The 18,757-nt window shown below is 39.6% G+C and overlaps 1 long non-coding RNA gene across 1 annotated transcript in view; it reads left to right on the forward strand.

Annotated features, from left to right (window-relative positions):
- Window positions 1-18,020, forward strand: part of LOC132360466 (uncharacterized) — a 41,993-nt gene extending 23,973 nt beyond the window's left edge. The window contains exon 3 of the long non-coding RNA XR_009501109.1: window positions 17,990-18,020. This is a non-coding gene — a long non-coding RNA (uncharacterized LOC132360466). The remainder of the gene's footprint in view (window positions 1-17,989) is intronic.
- Window positions 18,021-18,757: the final 737 nt, after the last annotated feature.

The following is an 18,757-nucleotide window of genomic DNA, read 5'->3' on the forward strand; positions in this document are numbered from 1 at the left end:
TTGTATATATGTACCACATCTTCATTATTTTTTTAAACATCTTTATTGGTGTATAATTGATTTACAATGGTGTGTTAGTTTCTGATTTATAAAAAAGTGAATCAGCTATACATATACATATATCCCCATATGCCCTCCCTCTTGCGTCTCCCTCCCACCCTCCCTATGCCACCCCTCTAGGTGGTCACAAAGCACCAAGCTGATCTCCCTGTGCTGTGCAGCTGCTTCCCACTAGCTATCTGTTTTACATTTGGTAGTGTATATATGTCCATGCTGCTCTCTCACTTCATCCCAGCTTACCCTTCCCCCTCCCCGTGTCCTCAAGTCCATTCTCTACATCTGCGTCTTTATCCCTGTCCTGCCCCTAGGTTCTTCAGAAACTTTTTTTTTTTTTTTAGATTCCATATATATGTGTTAGCATACGGTATTTGTTTTTCTCTTTCTGACTTACTTCATTCTGTATGACAGACTCTAGGTCCATTCACTTCACTACAAATAACTCAATTTCATTTCTTTTTATGGCTGAGTAATATTCCATTGTATATATGTGCCACATCTTCTTTATCCATTTGTCTGTTGATGGACATTTAGGTTGCTTCATGACCTGGGTATTGTAAATAGTGCTGCAATGAGCATTGGGGTGCATGTGTCTTTTTGAATTATGGTTTTCTCTGGGTATATGCCCAGCAGTGGGATTGCTGTGTCATGTGGTAATTCTATTTATAGTTTTTTAAGGAACCTCCATACTGTTCTCCATAGTGGATCAATTTACATTCCTACCAACAGTGCAAGAGGGTTCCCTTTTCTCCACACCCTCTCCAGCATGTATTGTTTGTAGATTTTCTGATGATGCCCATTCTAACCAGTGTGAGGTGATACCTCATTGTAATTTTGATTTGCATTTCTCTAATAATTAGTGATGTTGAGCAGCTTTTCATATGCCTCTTGGCCATCTGTATGTCTTCTTTGGAGAAATGTCTATTTAGGTCTTCTGCCCATTTTTGGATTGGGTTGTTTGTTTTTTTGATATTGAGCTGCATGAGCTATTTATATATTTTGGAGATTAATCTTTTGCCAGTTGCTTTGTTTGCAAATATTTTCTCCCATTCTAAGGGTTGTCTTTTCATCCTGTTTATGGTTTCCTTTGCTGTGCAAAGCTTTTAAGTTTCATTAGGTCCCATTTGGTTATTTTTGTTTTTATTTCCATTTCTCTAGGAGGTGGGTCAAAAAAGATCTTGTTGTGATTTATGTCAAAGAGTGTTCTTCCTATGTTTTCCTCTAAGAGTTTTATAGTGTCTGGCCTTACATTTAGGTCTTTAATCCATTTTGAGTTTTTTTTTGTGTATCGTGTTAGAGAATGTTCTAATTTCATTCTTTTACATGTGGCTGTCCAGTTTTCCCAGCACCAATTATTGAAGACACTGTCTTTTCTCCACTGTACATCCTTTCCTGCTTTGTCATAGATTAGTTGACAATAGGTGGGTTTATCTCTGGGCTTTCTATCCTTTTCCATTAATCTATATTTCTGTTTTTGTGCCAGTACCATATTGTCTTGATTACTGTAGCTTTGTAGTATAGTCTGAAGCAAGGGAGTCTGATTCCTCCAGCTCCGTTTCTTTGTTTTTTTTCTTCTCAAGATTTCTTTGACTATTTGGGATCTTTTGTGACTCCGTACAAATTTTAAGATTTTTTGTTCTAGTTCTGTGAAAAATGCCATTGGTAGTTTGATAGGGATTGCATTGAATCTGTAGATTGCTTTGGGTAGTAGAGTCATTTTCACAATGTTGATTCTTCCAATCAAAGAACACGGTATATCTCTCCACCTGTTTGTGTCATCTTTGATTTCTTTCATTAGTGTCTTATAGTTTTCTGAGTACAGGTATTTTACCTACTTAGGTAGGTTTATTCCTAGGTATTTTATTCTTTCTGTTGCAGTGGTGAATGGGATTGTTTACTTAACTTCTCTTTCTGATATTTCGTTGTTAGTGTATAGGAATGCAAGAGATTTCTGTGCATTAACTTTTATCCTGAAACTTTACCAAATTCATTGATTAGCTCTATTAGTTTTCTGGTAACATCTTTAGGATTCTCTGTGTATAGTATCATGTCATCTGCAAACAGTGACAGTTTTATTTCTTCTTTTCCAATTTGTATTCCGTTTATTTATTTTTCTTCTCTGATTGCTGTGGCTAGGACTTTCAAAACTATGTTGAATAATAGTGGTGAGAGTGGACATCCTTGTCTTGTTCCTGATCTTAGAGGAAATGCTTTCAGTTTTTCACCATTGAGAATGTTTGCTGTGAGTTTGTTGTATATGGTCTTTATTATGTTGAGGTAGGTTCCCTCTATGCCCACTTTCTGGAGAGTTTTTATCATAAATGGGTATTGAATTTTGTCAAAAGCTTTTTCTCCATCTATTGAGATGATCATATGGTTTTTATTCTTCAATTTGTTACTATGTTGTATCACATTGATTGATTTGCATATGTTGAAGAATCCTTGCATCCCTGGGTTAAATCCCACTTGATCATGGTGTATGATCCTTTTAATGTGGATTCTGTTTGATAGTATTTTGCTGTGGATTTTTGCATCTATACTTATCAGTGATATTGGTCTGTAATTTTCTTTTTTCTAGTATTTTTGTCTAGTTTTGGTATCAGGGTGATGGTGGCCTTGTAGAATGAGTTTGGGAGTGTTCCTCCCTCTGCAATTTTTTGGAAGAGTTTGAGAAGGATGGGTGTTAGCTCTTCTCTAAATGTCTGATAGAATTCACCTGTGAAGCCATTTGGTCCTGGACTTTTGTTTGTTGGAAGATTTTTAATCACAGTTTCAATTTCATTACTTGTGATTAGTCTGTTCGTATTTTCAATTTATTCCTTGTTCAGTCTTGGAAGGTTATACCTTTCTAAGAATTTGTGCATTTCTTCAGGTTGTTCATTTTATTGTCACATAGTTGCTTGTAGTAGCCTCTTATGATGCTTTTTATTTCTGCAGTATCCATTGTAACTTCTCCTCTTTCATTTCTAATTTTATTGGTTTGAGTCCTCTCCCTCTTTTTCTTGATGAGTCTGGCTAAAGGTTTTTCAAGTTTGTTTATCTTCTTAAAGAACCAACTTTTAGTTTTATTGATTTTTGGTATTATTTTCTTTGTTTCTATTTCATTTATTTCTGCTCTGATCTTTATGATATCTTTCCTTCTACTAACTTTGGGTTTTGTTTGTTCTTTTTTCTCTAGTTACTTCAGGTGTAAGTTTAGATAGTTTAGTTGAGATTTTTCTTGTTTCTTGAGGTAGGATTGTGTTGCTATAAACTTCCCTCTTAGAAGTGCTTTTGCTGCATCCCATAGGTTTTGAATCATCATGTTTTCATTGTCATTTGTCTCTAGATATTTTTTGATTTCCACTTTGATTTCGTCAGTGATCTCTTGGTTACTTTGTAGTGTATTGTTTAGCCTCCATGTGTTTGTATTTTTTTAGTTTTTTTTCCTGTAATTGATTTCTAATCTTATGTATTGAGGTGCTCCTATGTTGGGTGCATATATATTTACAATTGTTATGTCTTCTTCTTGGATTGTTCCCTTGATCCTTATGTAGTGTTCTTCCTTGTCTCTTGTAACAGTCTTTATTTTAAAGTGTATTTTGTCTGATATGAATATTACTACTCTCTCATTCTCGTGATCTCCATTTGCATGGAATACCTTCTTCCATCCCCTCACTTTCAGTCTGTATGTGTCCCTAGGTCTGAAGTGAGTCTCTTGTAGACAGCATATATATGGGTCTTGTTTTTGTATCCATTCAGCCAGTCTGTGTCTTTTGGTTGGAGCATTTAATCCATTCACATTTAAGGTAATTATCAGTAGGTATGTTCCTATTACCATTTTCTTAATTGTTTTGGTTTTGTTTTTGTAGGTCCTTTTCTTCTCTTGTGTTTCCCACTTACAGAAGTTCCTTCAGCAATTGTTGTAGAGCTGGTATGGTAGTGCTGAATTTTCTTAGCTTTTGCTTGTTTGTAAAGCTTTTGATTTCTCCATCAAATCTGAATGAGATCCTTGCTGGGTAGGGTATTCTTGGTTGTAGGTTCTTCCCTTTCATCACTTTTAATGTATCATGCCACTCCCTTCTGGCTTGCAGATTTTCTGCTGAGAAATCAGCTGTTAACCTTATGGGAGTTCCCTTTTATGTTGTTTTTCCCTTGTTACTTTTAATAATTTTTCTTTGTCTTTAGCTTTTTGTCAGTTTGATTACTGTGTGTCTTGGTGTGTTTCTCCTTGGGCTTATCCTGCCTGGGACTCTCTATGCTTCCTGGACTTGGGTGGCTATTTCCTTTCCCATGTTAGGGAAGTTTTTGACTATAATGTCTTCAAAGATTTTCTCGGGTCCTTTCTCTCTCTCTTCTCCTTCTGGGACCCCTATAATGTGATTGTTGGTGTGTTTAATGTTGTCCCAGAGGTCTCTTAGGCTGTCTTCATTTCTTTTCATCCTTTTTTCTTTATTCTGTGCCATGCAGTGATTTCCACCATTCTGTCTTCCAGGTCACTTATCCGTTCTTCTGCCTCAGTTATTCTGCTATTGATTTCTTTTAGTGTAGTTTTCATTTCAGTCATTGTATTTTTCATCTCTTTTTTTTGTTGTTCTTTAATTCTTCTAGGTCTTTGTTAAACATTTTTTGCATCTTCTCAATCATTGCCTCCATTCTTTTTCTGATGTCCTGGATCATCTTCACTATGATTATTCTGAATTCTTTTTCTGGGAGGTTGCCTGTCTCCACTTCATTTACTTGTTTTTCTGGGGTTTTATCTTGTTCCTTCATCTGGAACATAGTCCTCTGCCTTTTCATTTTGTCTATCTTTCTGTGATTTTGGTTTTCCTTCTGTGGGCTGCAGGATTGTAGTTCTTCTTGCTTCTGCTGTCTGACTTCGGATGGATGAGGCTCTCTAAGAGGCTTGTGCAAGCTTCCTGATGGGAGGGACTCGTTGTCGGTAGAGCTGGGTGTTGCTCTGGTGGGCAGAGCTCAGTAAAACTTTAATTTCCTTGTCTGCTGATAGGTGGGGCTGAGTTCCCTCCCTGTTGGTTGTTTGGCCTGAGGTGACCCAGCACTGGAGCCTACAGGCTCTTTTGTGGGGCTAATGGTGGACACTGGGAGGGCTCACACCAATGAGTACTTCCCAGAACTTCTGCTGCCACTGTCTTTGTCCTTGTGGTGAACCACAGCTGCCTTCCACCTCTGCAGGAGACCCTCCAACACTAGCAGGTACGTCTGATTCTGTCTCCTACGGTGTCACTGCTCCTTCCCCTGGGTCCTGATGGGCACACTACTTTGTGTGTGCCCTCCAAGAATGGAGTCTCTGTTTCCCCCAGTCCTGTCAAAGTCCTGCAAACAAATCCCGCTGGCCTTCAAAGTCTGATTCTCTGCGGATTCCTCCTCCCATTGCCAGACCCCCAGGTTGGGAAGCCTGATGTGGGGCTCAGTACCTTCTCTCCAGTGGGTGGACTTCTCTGGAATAATTGTTCTCCAGTTTGTGAGTCACCCACCCAGCAGTTAATGGATTTGATTTTATTGTGATTGCACCCCTCCTACTGTCTTATTGCGGCTTATCCTTTGTCTTTGGATGTGGGCTATCTTTTTTGGCGAGTTCCAGTGTCTTCCTGTCAATGATAGTTCAGCATTTAGTTGTGATTCCGGTGCTCTCGCAAGAGGGAGTGAGCACACGACCTTCTACGCCGCCACCTTGAACTAATCTAAATTAGTTTAAAAATTATGTTAGCTTATGATAGATTAGAATAGTTTTTCAGCTTCATGACTTCATAATGTCATGTAAAGATTTAGCATTGTCAACCTTGGGAAAACTTCCATGAAGTTTCCTTCATATCTGAGCTGTGACAGATGTACTTACTATATTTAGTACTAGTACAAATTGGTTTGTGCTCTATAAGCACAGGAATCCTAATAAATTTTATATTTTGCAATCCCCATGTAAAAAAATATATATGATATGCTTATTACATATAGTATTGAGGATACTCAACAGTTCATTCTCCTAATACTGCTAACATGAGATAAATTCTGTTTTGACTAGTAGTTGATGAAAGTTAAATCTTCCCCATACAGTTTTCCATGTGTGATGATTGGAAGAATCCTGTGTAGGTTAACTTCTGGCTCTGTATTGCAAACCCCTGTGTCCTCCATTATCCACATTCTTCTGGTGCCAGGTGCTATCAGACACAGTCATGCTGCCGTATGACCCTGGGCCCTGCACATTCATCTTGCAATGCTGGGTGATTCCCCATGGAGATAGAAGAACCATTCCTACTCTGGGTGACCACCAGTAAGTTAACTCTATACAGAAGTGACAGTGAATCACATAAATATACTCCACTAAACACATACTCAATGTATTTCCCACTTGACAGCCCCTCATATGGATTCCAGCATCATCTCACACGAGGCAAAATGTGACAGGAGGAAATAGAGTGGAGGAGACAATGGTCTTAGCTCTTGTGGCTAAAATATTTTAACTGCAAATCAAAAAGCAAAACAGAGTAAAAGCAATGCAAACAAATTTCTAGTGCTACTCCCAGGGCCTTGGGATGGAAAGTGCAAGTGATGTGAGCTGAAGCTTAAGCTTCATTAGCTTCATGGAGGGTCTGCTTCTGGTAGCTATTTGAGGTCAGAGAGGTAACAGGGTGGGTGTGTGAAGATCAAGCAGGGCCCTGAAGCCTTTGTAAGAGCTGGCTTCTCTCTTGAGATAGAGCAACACTGGACATCTTGTGCAGAGAAAAGAGATGATTTTTGTGGTAGGCAGATTAATGCCCCCTCCTGCAAAGATGTCCATGTCCTAAACCTCAGAACCTGTGGCTATGTGACCTTACATGGTAAAAGACACTTTGCAGATGTGATGAAGTTAAGGGTCTTAAAATGGAAAGATTATAAGGGTGGGCCCATTGTAATCACAAGGGTTCTTATAAGAGGGAGGCAGCAGAGTCAAAATCAGAGAAGGCAATGGAATGGTGGAAGCAGAAGTCAGAGTGATGCATCCATGACCCAAGGAATGTGGGCAGCCTCTAGAAGCTAGAAAAGGCAAGGAACAGATTCTCTTCTAGAGCCTCCAGAAGGGACTCAGTCTTGAAGAAACACCTTGATTTTAGCCTTGTGAGATCCATTTTTGGACTTCCGACTTCCAGAACAATAAGACAATATGTTTGTGTTGTTTTAAGCAACTACATTTGTGGTGATTTGCTAGAGCAGCAATCGGAAACTCATGCAATTCTAAAAGGGTCACTCTGGTTGCTCTGTTGAAAATAGATGATAGGGGCAGGGGTAGAAGTGAGGAGACCTGAGGAGGGGTTATTACGACAGCTGGGAGGAGAGGTGAGGTGGCTTGGACCAGAGTGTGTGCAGAGGAGGGGCGGAGAAGTAGGCAGATTTCTTTTCTGCCGTAAGTTCTGGCTCTACTTTATCTCCTTTAAAATGTGTATTATCTGTATGCTTCACGAATAGGTAAATAAATCGAAGCCCCTATTTTTTTCTTTCTGTCTTTTCACACTTGGTCCAGTATTCTCCTAGAAGGCACATCTGAGGAGGAACTGTAGATATCCTCTTGCAAAGCCCATATTTCACCCCATCTCAGGTGGCAGACCACCTCTACCAAATGTCTTCTCTTTTCAGTATATGACTATGGCTCAGCTTAGATAAGGTGCTTGGCAAAAACAACCTACCACACTCCACAGTTTGTATACAGCTGACTAACTTCCCTTCAGAGCTGCCTAGGACAGGTGGGGTTGCCTTTTGGCCACCCACCTGGACTTGACTTTCCTTTTCTCTGCTTTCTGTGCCTCCCTAGGCCTCTCTTCTGCTTCCTTGCTGTGCAGGTATTGTAGGCACGTTTACGCTTTGAAGACTATTGATGTCTTGTTTGTTTTTCCTTCACTCTCTAGAATAGAGCCTTGCTCAAAGGAGTTCATTAAACATTTCTGCAATAAATCACTTTGTCTTGGCTCCAGCAGATTTTATTTGCCACACGGTTTCAGGGATTGAGACCTGAAACCAGTATGTACTAAAGAAACTCATATTTATAGCCCTATGCATCTCAAAACGACAAACAGAAGCTTTGAGAGACACAGCTTCCTGTGTAAGCTGATAAGGTATGAAGCAGATAAGAACCCTTCTCAGATTTCCTTCTCACGTGTCTCTGTCTTCCCCACCTGGGGTTCTTTCCTCTCACTTTGTGACAGGTGGCTTGATTTCCCTTGGATGGCTGGAATGTGTCTCACAAAGGGAAATTAAATGTCCTTCAGCTTTTTCTAGGCTCTTGGGATCCTTAGGGTAGATCCTGAGGTTTCTTTTTTTTTCTTTTTTTTTGCATAGGCAGGCTATAGAAAAATATAGCTATTTTTCATCTGTACAGAAAACATTCTGATCCTGGCATAGTTCATAACAATGCAATTTTTGCTGTAGATGATCAAATTGTAAAAGAATGTAGATTAAAAAACCAGCAGTCTAACATCGGATCCATAAGAGAAAGGTTGATAAGAAAGCAGTAAGTTTTGGACAGGGGTTTGGGAGAGTCTTCTCAGCAATGACTGCTGAAAGTCTCCAAGGAGAGGGCAGTCAGGTTCTCTGAGGGGGCCTCTACTGTGAGGCAGAGAGAAGGCTGGAAGGAATGAAATGTAAGAGGTCCCAGGGCACCAAGGTTAATTGGGAAGGAGCCTGTGACTTGCAGTACGTCCTGGAGTATCACTTTTGTCTAGAGAGGCCTCTTCTCCCTCTCCTTGACCTCTGGACACAGGCATACATTAATTTACAATTTCCCAATCATCTCTGCATGGTACCACCCACCATCTCCTTATACCTAGAATCTCTTCCAAGCTCCTTTTACAAGGTTGGAAGTTCAGTGTTTGAAATCTGACTCTATTGCATAATCGTGCTAGGCTTTATTTTTCTCACTTGTAAAGTGGGGCTAATAATAGTGCGTACCTAATAGGATTGTTTTGAGGGTTAATGCATGTGAAACACTTCATATAGTATCTAGCTTTTAACCAGTGCTCAATAAATGTTAGCTGTTAATATCTTCACTATATTACAGTAAGTCTTAAATCTCCAGTTGTGAATCTATACTTACGGAAAACCACATGGTGAGGGCCCATAAGAAAATTTTTGTCGATTTTACTTGTAATGTGTATAATATAATTCACGTATGCTTGAAGAAGAATGAACTGGTAAAATATTTTTATTTTTCTTTGTGAAGCTATCGTAAGCCATGAGAGAAACAAAGTTCCCAATAAATCAAATTTTCCAAATATCTGGACCTGATGAGCAAATTGGCTCAGCCCAGAGGAAAACAAACCCAAGGGCCTTTAGTATTTGTTTGACTCCCCTAATTCTGTTTCCAAGCTCTTTTTTGAGGACAAGAATTTTTTTAAAACTTGTGGAAAGATTTTTTTTTTTTGCCTCGATCCTCTCTTTAGTTTGCTGCTGAAATGTTAAAAAATTCCAGCAGCTGCAGGTCACCACTGGGTTTCAATAGGAAACCCTGATTCAGGACACATATTTTTCAATTGTATCAGAATGTGCTTTTGGAATCAAATCAGGAAATCTTGAAGGCTGGGGAACTCTTTTCTTTAAAGTTCTCCCTACTCATTGTTCTTTCCTCATGTCTTTAATGAATTGCTTTGGCTCCCAACCACGGACCAGATTGTGACGAATGAAAGAAAATTAAGAAGGGAAAAAGCTTAAGTTATTGATTTGGCTTGAGGGAATTTTTGTGAGATTTCTGACGCAACCCCAAAAAACCAACAACCCCAAACCCCAAGTGATTCTCCATGTTTCAAGACCTTCTTCAGCTTCTGGACTGGGACCAACCTTGATAAGGAAATGTCAGTCCATGCCATCAGGGTTATATACAGAGACCCCTAAATTCTCTGTGGTGCTTCATCATTTCATGATTTTGGGGAGCTAAAGCCAACTGCCTGGAGGCTGTCTCCTAAACCACATTTGGTAAAGGACAAAATGCTCTGGAGTTAATTGAAGAAAGACAGTGTGTTCATTAATTATGGGCTCATAGTTGCTGTGATCACTCATGGGCCTGGTGGAAGCCTCCTAAATCTTCCCTTTACTCTTGATCTTGTTAACAGAGTTGCTGCATTCACTAACTAGTCTTAAACCCTAAGGTGTTATGCATTGTTCAGAGACAAACTCATCAAAAAAGATGTAAGTGACCTGTCTTCTCTTGTCTCCTGGAAGTGGAAGCTGGATAATGTAAAATTTATTTTGTTATGAGGGAGAAGAGCCCAGATTAGGAAGTGGGTGTTGCCTTTGAGGACCTAGAGTAGAATCAATGGGCATTTGTCAATTTCTACTGAGAATATTCAGAAAATTACTTCAGACCCTCTTCAGCAATAATAGTAATAGTGACGTTAAGACTGACTAGCCAAACTTGGATGATTTCCTTTTTTTCACCTCTTATTTGCTATTTTTTTTCATTAAAAAAAGACTCTTCAAGTATTTTTCTGTTTATAAAGTGCTTTCCCTACATTTTCTCACTTAATGATGGCAACAGAAAGTGGCATTATTTTACAGAGGAAGCATAGGTAAGGAGAGGTCCTGAGTTAAAAATGTGCTCACGCAGATGGTTTGGTGGAAGATCTCGGGCCTCTTCCTTCGTGATCCTGGCCTCTTCTGAGGGCTCTTTCATCAAACCTATTTTTATAGGTCTAAAAAGTCTTGGTGACATGAGAACAGCATCTTGATTGCAATTAAAAATTCCCAGCAGAGTAGTGTTAGGTCCCTCCCATCTTTTTTAATTTTTTGTTTTGTTTTGTTTTTTGGCCGCGCCCCGTGATTCTGGGATCTTAGGGATCTTAGTTCCCAGACAAGGGATTGAACTGGGCTCCCTGCAGTGGAAGCATGGAGTCCTAATCACTGGCCCACCAGGGAATTCCCCCTCCCCTTTTTTTCTCCCACCTTTTAAACTTAGGTCTTAGTTATCTGATAACACTGTTGGATTTTTCTAGATGCATCTCCTCCTTCGAAAAGCAAAGACAAGCATACATGCATACATAAATGGATATGGTTTTATTGTCTGAAACCAAGTCAAACAAACTGTCAGCCCTATAAGATAATTATTTCAGGGAGGGAGTGGGTACCTCCAGGTCATATTCTGAAACTCAGGTTACTCTTTTTGATAAACGTTCCCTAACATTTAACTGATTTATAAATAACCATTTCATAAAATAGGTGACGTATCCTCAGTTAGTTATCTTGGATTATGTAACAGGAAGCACGTGGCTCAAAGATAAGCATTCTATGAGTGCTTCATTGATATTTTATTTGATTGAGGCAGACATCAAATTATTTTGGCCTTGACGAGATTTGGGGAGTAAAGACTATTTCCAACACCCTGTGTGAAACAGAACTTTGAAGGTTTAATGACTTCTTTTACTATATTCTGGAGCAGATTAAAAACAATGTCTAAGATAATTTTGCCTCTGCTAATGGCTATTGTCTTGGCTCACTGAAATGGTGAAGGATGGCTTCCTATCCAAACGCGTGTCTTGGTAGGCTCCTCAGCTGTCACAAAATAATGCTAACACTATTAAGCATTGCTCATCTGTCTTACACATCTATACTCAGCTAGCAGCACAGCATAGCAGCTCTCCAGGTATTTTCTAGGAAGTTCAATCTCAAGCTTATGGTCATTTAGTGTTTAGCGCAAGTGCAGTTGAGAGAAATAATAATTATGATGATTGCTCGAAGGACATGTAGTTCATTTGCTCTTTTAAATATCCTAAAATACATTTCTGAACTTCATCAGCTCAGCAGGGACTGAGTACAGAGACTCTATCATTGGGCCCTTGGAATTGTGTTTGAGATGATATCCATAGGCCTGTTATAAAACACAGCTCTAAAATTCTCATATTATATTCTTTATCTAAAACAATGACTACTTTATGAGGAGTTGTTAGAGAAATTATTGTTTGAGCCAACAACTAACACATAATTGTACTTTCCCAAAGAAATTAGTTTATTTTTACCTTACAGACTATGAAGTAAAGGGCAATAGACAGGCCTTCCCTTTTTCTGTAGAATTGGTGGTCCACCTGGAACAGGTGTGTGGGTCATCATGTCAGGCACTTTTATTTTCATTAGGGACTCTAGCTGATCATCATCCTTCTATATTTTCTTCCACTCAACTTTACTTTAAAAACTTAAACCATTATTTTTCCTGTTGTACATTCTTGAGTACAACATTACATTATTTTGGAGATGATCTTGTGCGTAAACGCTCTTGCATGTCTGAAGATGTTTTTATTGCCCTTTCATACTTGATTGATTATTTGCCTGAGTATAGAATTCTAAGTTTAAAAGCATTTTTTCCTTAAAACTGGAAGGCATCACTCCTGTGTTTTCTATCATCCTTGTTGCTGATGAGAAATTTCATGTTGGTCTAATTCTTATGACTCTGGGGCTACCCATTTTTTTCCTTCTGGAAGTTTTTAATATTTTTCTCTTTGTTTTTTATCAAAATTTTATGAAGATCTGTAGGTCCATTTTCATTCATCCTGACTGGCACTTGATGGCCCTTTTGCTTTGAAGAGTTGTCTTACTCTGGTGCAGAGAAATTTTCTTCTATTTATTTAATTAGTTACTCGCATCCATTGTTTATGTTCCTTTCTCCTAAGTGGTTTTTTTTTTTCACATTTCTTTTTTGTCATTTTCTTATATATTTTAAGAGATTTCTTAAGTCTTATTCTTCATTCTGTCTTTCTTACTATACAGTTCGTGCATTAAATATTTTTAATTTCCAGGAGCTTTCACTTGTTCTCTGTTTTCTTTGTTCCTATCAGCTTGTTCTTGTTTCATGGATGCCGTGTCTTCTTTGAGGTACTAATTAGAATTAAAAAGAAAAACAACCCCCTTTCCCCACCTGTTTTCAGCATTATCTCTTCCCCTTGTATCCTTCTGTTTTGTGCTCTTGGTTTTTCTCAGATGTCTGGTGACTTATGGTTGCTGGTTTGTATTTACAAATGAAGGACTAGATGGATTAGTGCAGTTTCAAAGGTCTTTTTCCCTGTCAGGCCTCTCCTTTAAATAGGAGGACCAGTGATCTAGCCAGCACACAGAGAGGTTTTTCTGTGTGTCTTAGTCCATTCTGTTTGCTATAACACAGTACAAAGACTAGGTGGCTTGTAAACATAAAAATTTATTTCTCACAGTTCTGGAGGCTGGGAAGTCCATGATCAAGGCATCAGCAGATTTGGGGACTGGTGAAGGCTGCTTCCTGGTTCATAGATGGTTATCTTCTTGCTGTGTCTTCAAATAATGAAAGGGGCAAGAGAGCTCTCTGGGGCCTCTTTTTTAACAACACTAATCCCATTCATTGGGGCTCCACCCTCATGACCTAATTACCTTCCAAAAGCTTTCAAATATCATCACATTGGGGATTAAGTCTCAATATATGAATTTGGGAGGGGTACAAACATTCAGTCTATAGCATTGTGGTTTAGTCAGGGTATCTGGCAAATCCCACAATTGCCTCAGTAAGTCAGGCTATACGAGGCCCTGAGTCTGCTGTAGCTGATGTGGAGGTTCAGAGCTTCTTCTCTCTTAGGCCTGAACACCCTCTCTTGGTTTCTTCCCTAGGCATGTTGCCTGGTCTCTTCAGTGGGTAAGGGAGGGGTGTGTGAGAGGGCCCAACTGGCTCAATTATAATTATTTTGGTAATTCTCCAAAACTAAGGTGATCAGATAATTTATGTTCCAAACTGAGACACTTTTGAGAGTAAAAGGCCACCCTATTAATTATTTTGCCAAGACACCAGGCATCACTGGGACTGTCACCCTATCTACAACACACTCTCAATCTTTGTATTTATTGGCTGAATTTGGAACTTCTCTGGGGCTCCATTGGGAAAACAACTCTTCTAAGTCTTTTGGCTAGCATTGTTCCTATCTTTTTTTTTTTTTTTGGTCAAATTGATCCCATCTGATTTCTATTTTATTTTGTAGACTTTCTTTAAAATTTATGAGCCTCTGATAGCCCCATTCTTATTTTCCAGCACTGTTATGTTTTTATTCTTAAAAAAATATTTTCTGTCATCTCAGTGGGACCTGAGAGGTAAGGGAGGTAGAAGGACATGCTAACTTGAACTGGAAGTTCTTTCATTCCACTGTAAACATACTCTGGTTTACTATATTTTATACATCCATGTGTATCACTTTACTCGTTTTTGGAACCAGACACATGTAGTGATACCAATTGTGCAGGGACGAGCTTACTCTGTTAACTCATAAATCCCTTGATGAGCACTTTCCTTTCATTCCTCTCACACCTGGAAGGATGCCTACAAAATGTTGGGCATTAAGTCACTGAACCTCTGAGCAATCCATAGTGGGCGTTGTTTATGGGGGATTTGTGCTCAGCTTCCCCTTCTTGCAGGATGTGACTTATTGCCAACAGGGGTTTATATCTCCTCACGCACTGTTGTAGCACATGGAAGAATGTGAATTCCTACAAAGACAGTTCAGGCCTAGCATATTCAGGTTAAAGGCAGAAAACTGTAGGGATTTAAAACCCAAAGCCAGAATTTTGCAGAGCTTAGTGAAGGGATGGAAAATCTTCTCCCAGAATTTATCCATGAAGGCTCAGTTCAGAAAGATAATACTTAATGGAAGTATAGAGACAAAGATGAAGTCTTAATAAGAAGATTTTAGAAGCAAAAAGAGGAGAGAACTTCCTGGCTCTGACAAGGTCTCATGGGATAAGAGCACTGTGGATACCCAGGAGAGGATTCAAACTTTCCCAGCACAGAAATTACTCCTTTGGCCACTTTGGGAAAGGGCTATTCTTAGTCCTTGGGGAGGGTGGTTACATGGAGACACTAGACAGGAGTCAAGATTCTGGTGTTTGGAATAAGTAAAATTAGACACAGAACTATAGAATTCTATGCTTGGATGTGCTTCATATAAATGTGAAATTTAAAAATGATCATCATCTGAATGTATATACTCTAAACTAAAGCCATCAACATACAAGTTAGCACGTCTGATTTTTGATTTAAACTAAAGTTAATCTGTAAATTACATGCAGGAGGGCAGTGGGCCAGGTTAGCCTTCGCCATGCAGAAGAGACCCCCCCACCCACCCAAGTAATATCCACTGTTTTCCTGTCGGCAGTTTTACTATGCCTGGGTTAAGGTGGGGATGAATAAACAAATCTTCTAGCTTTCTAAGCTTTTAAGTCTCTCAGCCTCCAAAATTCCATTTTGGGCTTTGATATTTTTGCTCTTTGTTGGGGAATGATGAGAGAAGATGATGCTTTTACAGTCACACTTTGAAATCTTTCTTTCAGGGGATGGTTGGTTGAGAGGTTGCTTCCTGGTGGGTTCTCAATTTCAGAGTTATACACAGGGAACTGACTTTATTAGATGGTAAAGAAGGAAGCCATGTAGGTGGATATCAAACAGATAAACACTCTACAAAGAGTAGGAGCCCAAACATAATCAAAGACAGGGTGTCATTTGTCAGGAGCAGTCCTCAGAGGTGAACTTCATACTTGAAAGCTGAGCCACAGGGACTGTAGAGACATTTAGATTCCTCTTGGAATTTTGGGAAAAAGGAATCATTTCTTATAACTCGTGGTGCCTGGTATACAGGGAGCAGGTGGTAAGATATTCTCCTATCTTCCTTCTTTCCCTGTTCATCTCCCTCTTCTTTCTCATCTCCCTTCTACTTCCAGCTCTCCTTCTCTTTGCTTTTCTCTTGCTCTTCCTTTCCTAATCCCTACTTTCCACTCTCCAGTCTCCTTTATCTCTGTGGTTGTATGTACCTTCTCTAAAGTCAAACTCTTACCACATCCCTATACTTTTTACAGCCTGTCACTTACCCAGGTGGGGAACTGTGGGATTAAGGGACTCCCAGGTTGAGATGGTCAAGTTAGTTACTAGGAGAGTCCAACATTGATGTCTGTTGGTTACTTGGCTGATCTTCCTTCCATAGCTTTCATTATTCCACCGTTACCCTTTTGCCAACTCTAGATTAAGTAAACACGGAGCAAGAACGTGCTACCCTTACTACAAGAACATGCTCTGCTGGTGTTTCTGGGGCATTGTCTTTCCTTGCCCTCTACAAATTTTAATTTCTGCACTATGATAATCTTTGGGTTTGTTGTCCTATTGTTTTGTTATTTGTACTTGCTTTCAGGTGATATAGAAGTGTCCCCTGGCAGTAGCCAGAAAAATTGGGGCACCAGCGAAGGGTATAAGCTCCTTTCTGGAAGATCCTGGTGAGCTGGAGTGAGGCAGAGAGAGAGAACAAAGATTGTGTCCATTGGCCTCCATTCCCTGAGACCCTCTCCATAGTCCCCTGTAAGAGTACCAAACCAGAAGCCTGCCCCACAGGCCAAAGCTTTTGGACGTGCAAACAAGCCTCTTTCTCAGAAAGACTGAGAATGTGTTTCAGTCAGCTGTCTGTGCAGTGCCCTGGGGGGTGGTAGTCTGCCAAGAATAGAATCTTTGATTGTTACAGTCCCATGGGATCCAGAAACACAAGCCCATGGGCTTCAGAGTTAGGCAATCAAGAAGTGTTCCCTGGGTGGCAGCTGTGAAAACCAGCATCAGACGTAAAAACTGGGGCACCAGGTGTGTGTTGACGCTCCCATCCAGGAGATCCTGGGGCTCTGCAGTGTGGCAGAGTGGGAGTGCAAAGATGGCACCCAGTGGAAAATAAAAATAAAAAAAAAAAAAGAAAAGGAAAAGAAAAGAAAAATAAGAAAAAAAAAGACAAGGGGGAAAAAAGAAAAAAAGGAATAAAGGAGGAAAAAAAAAAAAAAAAGATGGCACCCATCCGCATTAGCAAGGCAGAGGGAGAGCAGGGAGATGGTACCTACCAGCCACCATCCCTGGATAGTATCCCAGAGGTCCGTGCCCCTTAGACCAATGCTTTAAAGTTAGTAAGTGAGTCTTTTTCTGGTGCTTTTCAAAGGGCTGCTTCTGTGCTGGGCCCTGGGGTAAGTCTGCCTGAGGGCACTTTAAGAGCTCTTCCTCAGTTTGCCACAGCCCTGCCCCATTGGTCTTCAAAGCAGATGCTTTGGAGGCTGTCTCTCAGGTACCTGTCTGAAAAGTGGGGGTGCCCGATGTGGGGTCTGAACACTTTGCTCCTCGGGTTGAAGCTCTGGGTTTTGAGTTGCCTCCTGCTTTGTCTAAGGGTGGGGTTTATAGTGAGGTTGTGTCTCAGCGTTTCCTACCTGCTTTGATTGGTTTCCCTCTTGTTTGCCTGATGTGAAGGAGTCTCTTAGCCAGTTTCTAGGTTTTGTTATGAGGAAATTGTTCCAGATATATCTGTACATTCAGTATGTCCATAAGAAGAGGTGAGTTCAGGATCTTCCTAAGTTGCTACCTTGGACCAGAGCTCTACATTTGCTTTCAGAAGAGATTTTATTTTTTTGGCCACTTCCAGCTAAGGGTAGGTCTCAGTCCCCTGATAATGTCAAGTTCCTCTCAATATGCATGGGTTTAGAAATATCACCTTTGGCTCTGTGACTATAAGGTCACTGACCTCACAGGCCACTTCAGTATGGTTTTGTTTGGCTATGTTATATCTTGTAACTCTGAAGCAAAAAAACAAAAACAAAAAAAGATTCCTTTCCAGTGTGGCATTTGACTTTTAGCAGCTCCTTCTTTTTTAGGAACTACTTGAAGTTAACAGAAAGGGTCTTTGTGGAGTTGAAGGGATATAGAAACTGGAGACACATACTGTTTTGCTTTATGGCTGGCATCAGAAAGACAATGAAAAACATTTCAGCTTTCCATTTGGGGATTTTCCAATACACGTTCCAACATTTAGGCTGGAAAAAAACCAATGCCCTTCAAATTTCAAAAGAAAGAATTCTTCTAACCTTGATGACAATCAAAGTAACCTATTTGATATTAGTTTAAACAGTTGTATGTTTCTTTTGGTTGAAAATTTAATTTCATACCTGATTTCTCTCTCTTTAGAAGTGGAACGGATAGTAAAAGCCAATGACCGTGAATATAATGAGAAGTACCAGTACACAGTGAGTAAAACACTCATAGCACACACATGCTGGGGTAGGTCTGATCTTAAGGATAGTAGGATTCTTGCCTTCTAGAATTTTGATTTCACTAAAAACTTTGTTGGCCCATTTTAATAGCAAGGTGCCATATGTTTCCATAAATTCAGATTTTAGTAATGTTTATACATTTATTTCTATTCTGCGCTGAGTGGTTGGTATTCATATTGGTATGGGAATAAGATGAAGTATGTTCTTTCTCAAGAATTTATGCTTAATTCATCTTGGTGCCCATTGGGCACTCAAATAATGTAAGAATACTATGCAAGCAGGCCTCCGTGGTAGTACTTGGTGACGGAAGTGGTAATAGTGGCTGATGGGTGATGAATAACATTTGGGGATTTTCTCAAAGCAACTCAGGCTGAATGTGGAAAAGTGCATGTAAGAGAAAGTTCCCAGACCTGAATGATTGTATTTATCAAGTGAGCAGTGAGAATGATTAGTTAAAATGTGTGATCTTTAAGCTTGTACTGAACTACTTTTTTTTAAACGAGAGTTTTCTTCATTCCCATAAGAAATATTTACTGAGAGTCTACTAAGTGACTGGCACTAGTCTAGAAACTTGGGATACTCTGGTGAGCACTTTGTGAATTATTTCATGGGCCCTCATAAAAATCTCCTCATCTTTCCTTGACTCAACCTAAGTTGCTACATGAAGTTTTTAAAATAAGTT

Source organism: Balaenoptera ricei, chromosome 2, assembly GCF_028023285.1.
Source record: "Balaenoptera ricei isolate mBalRic1 chromosome 2, mBalRic1.hap2, whole genome shotgun sequence".
NCBI lineage: Eukaryota > Metazoa > Chordata > Mammalia > Artiodactyla > Balaenopteridae > Balaenoptera > Balaenoptera ricei.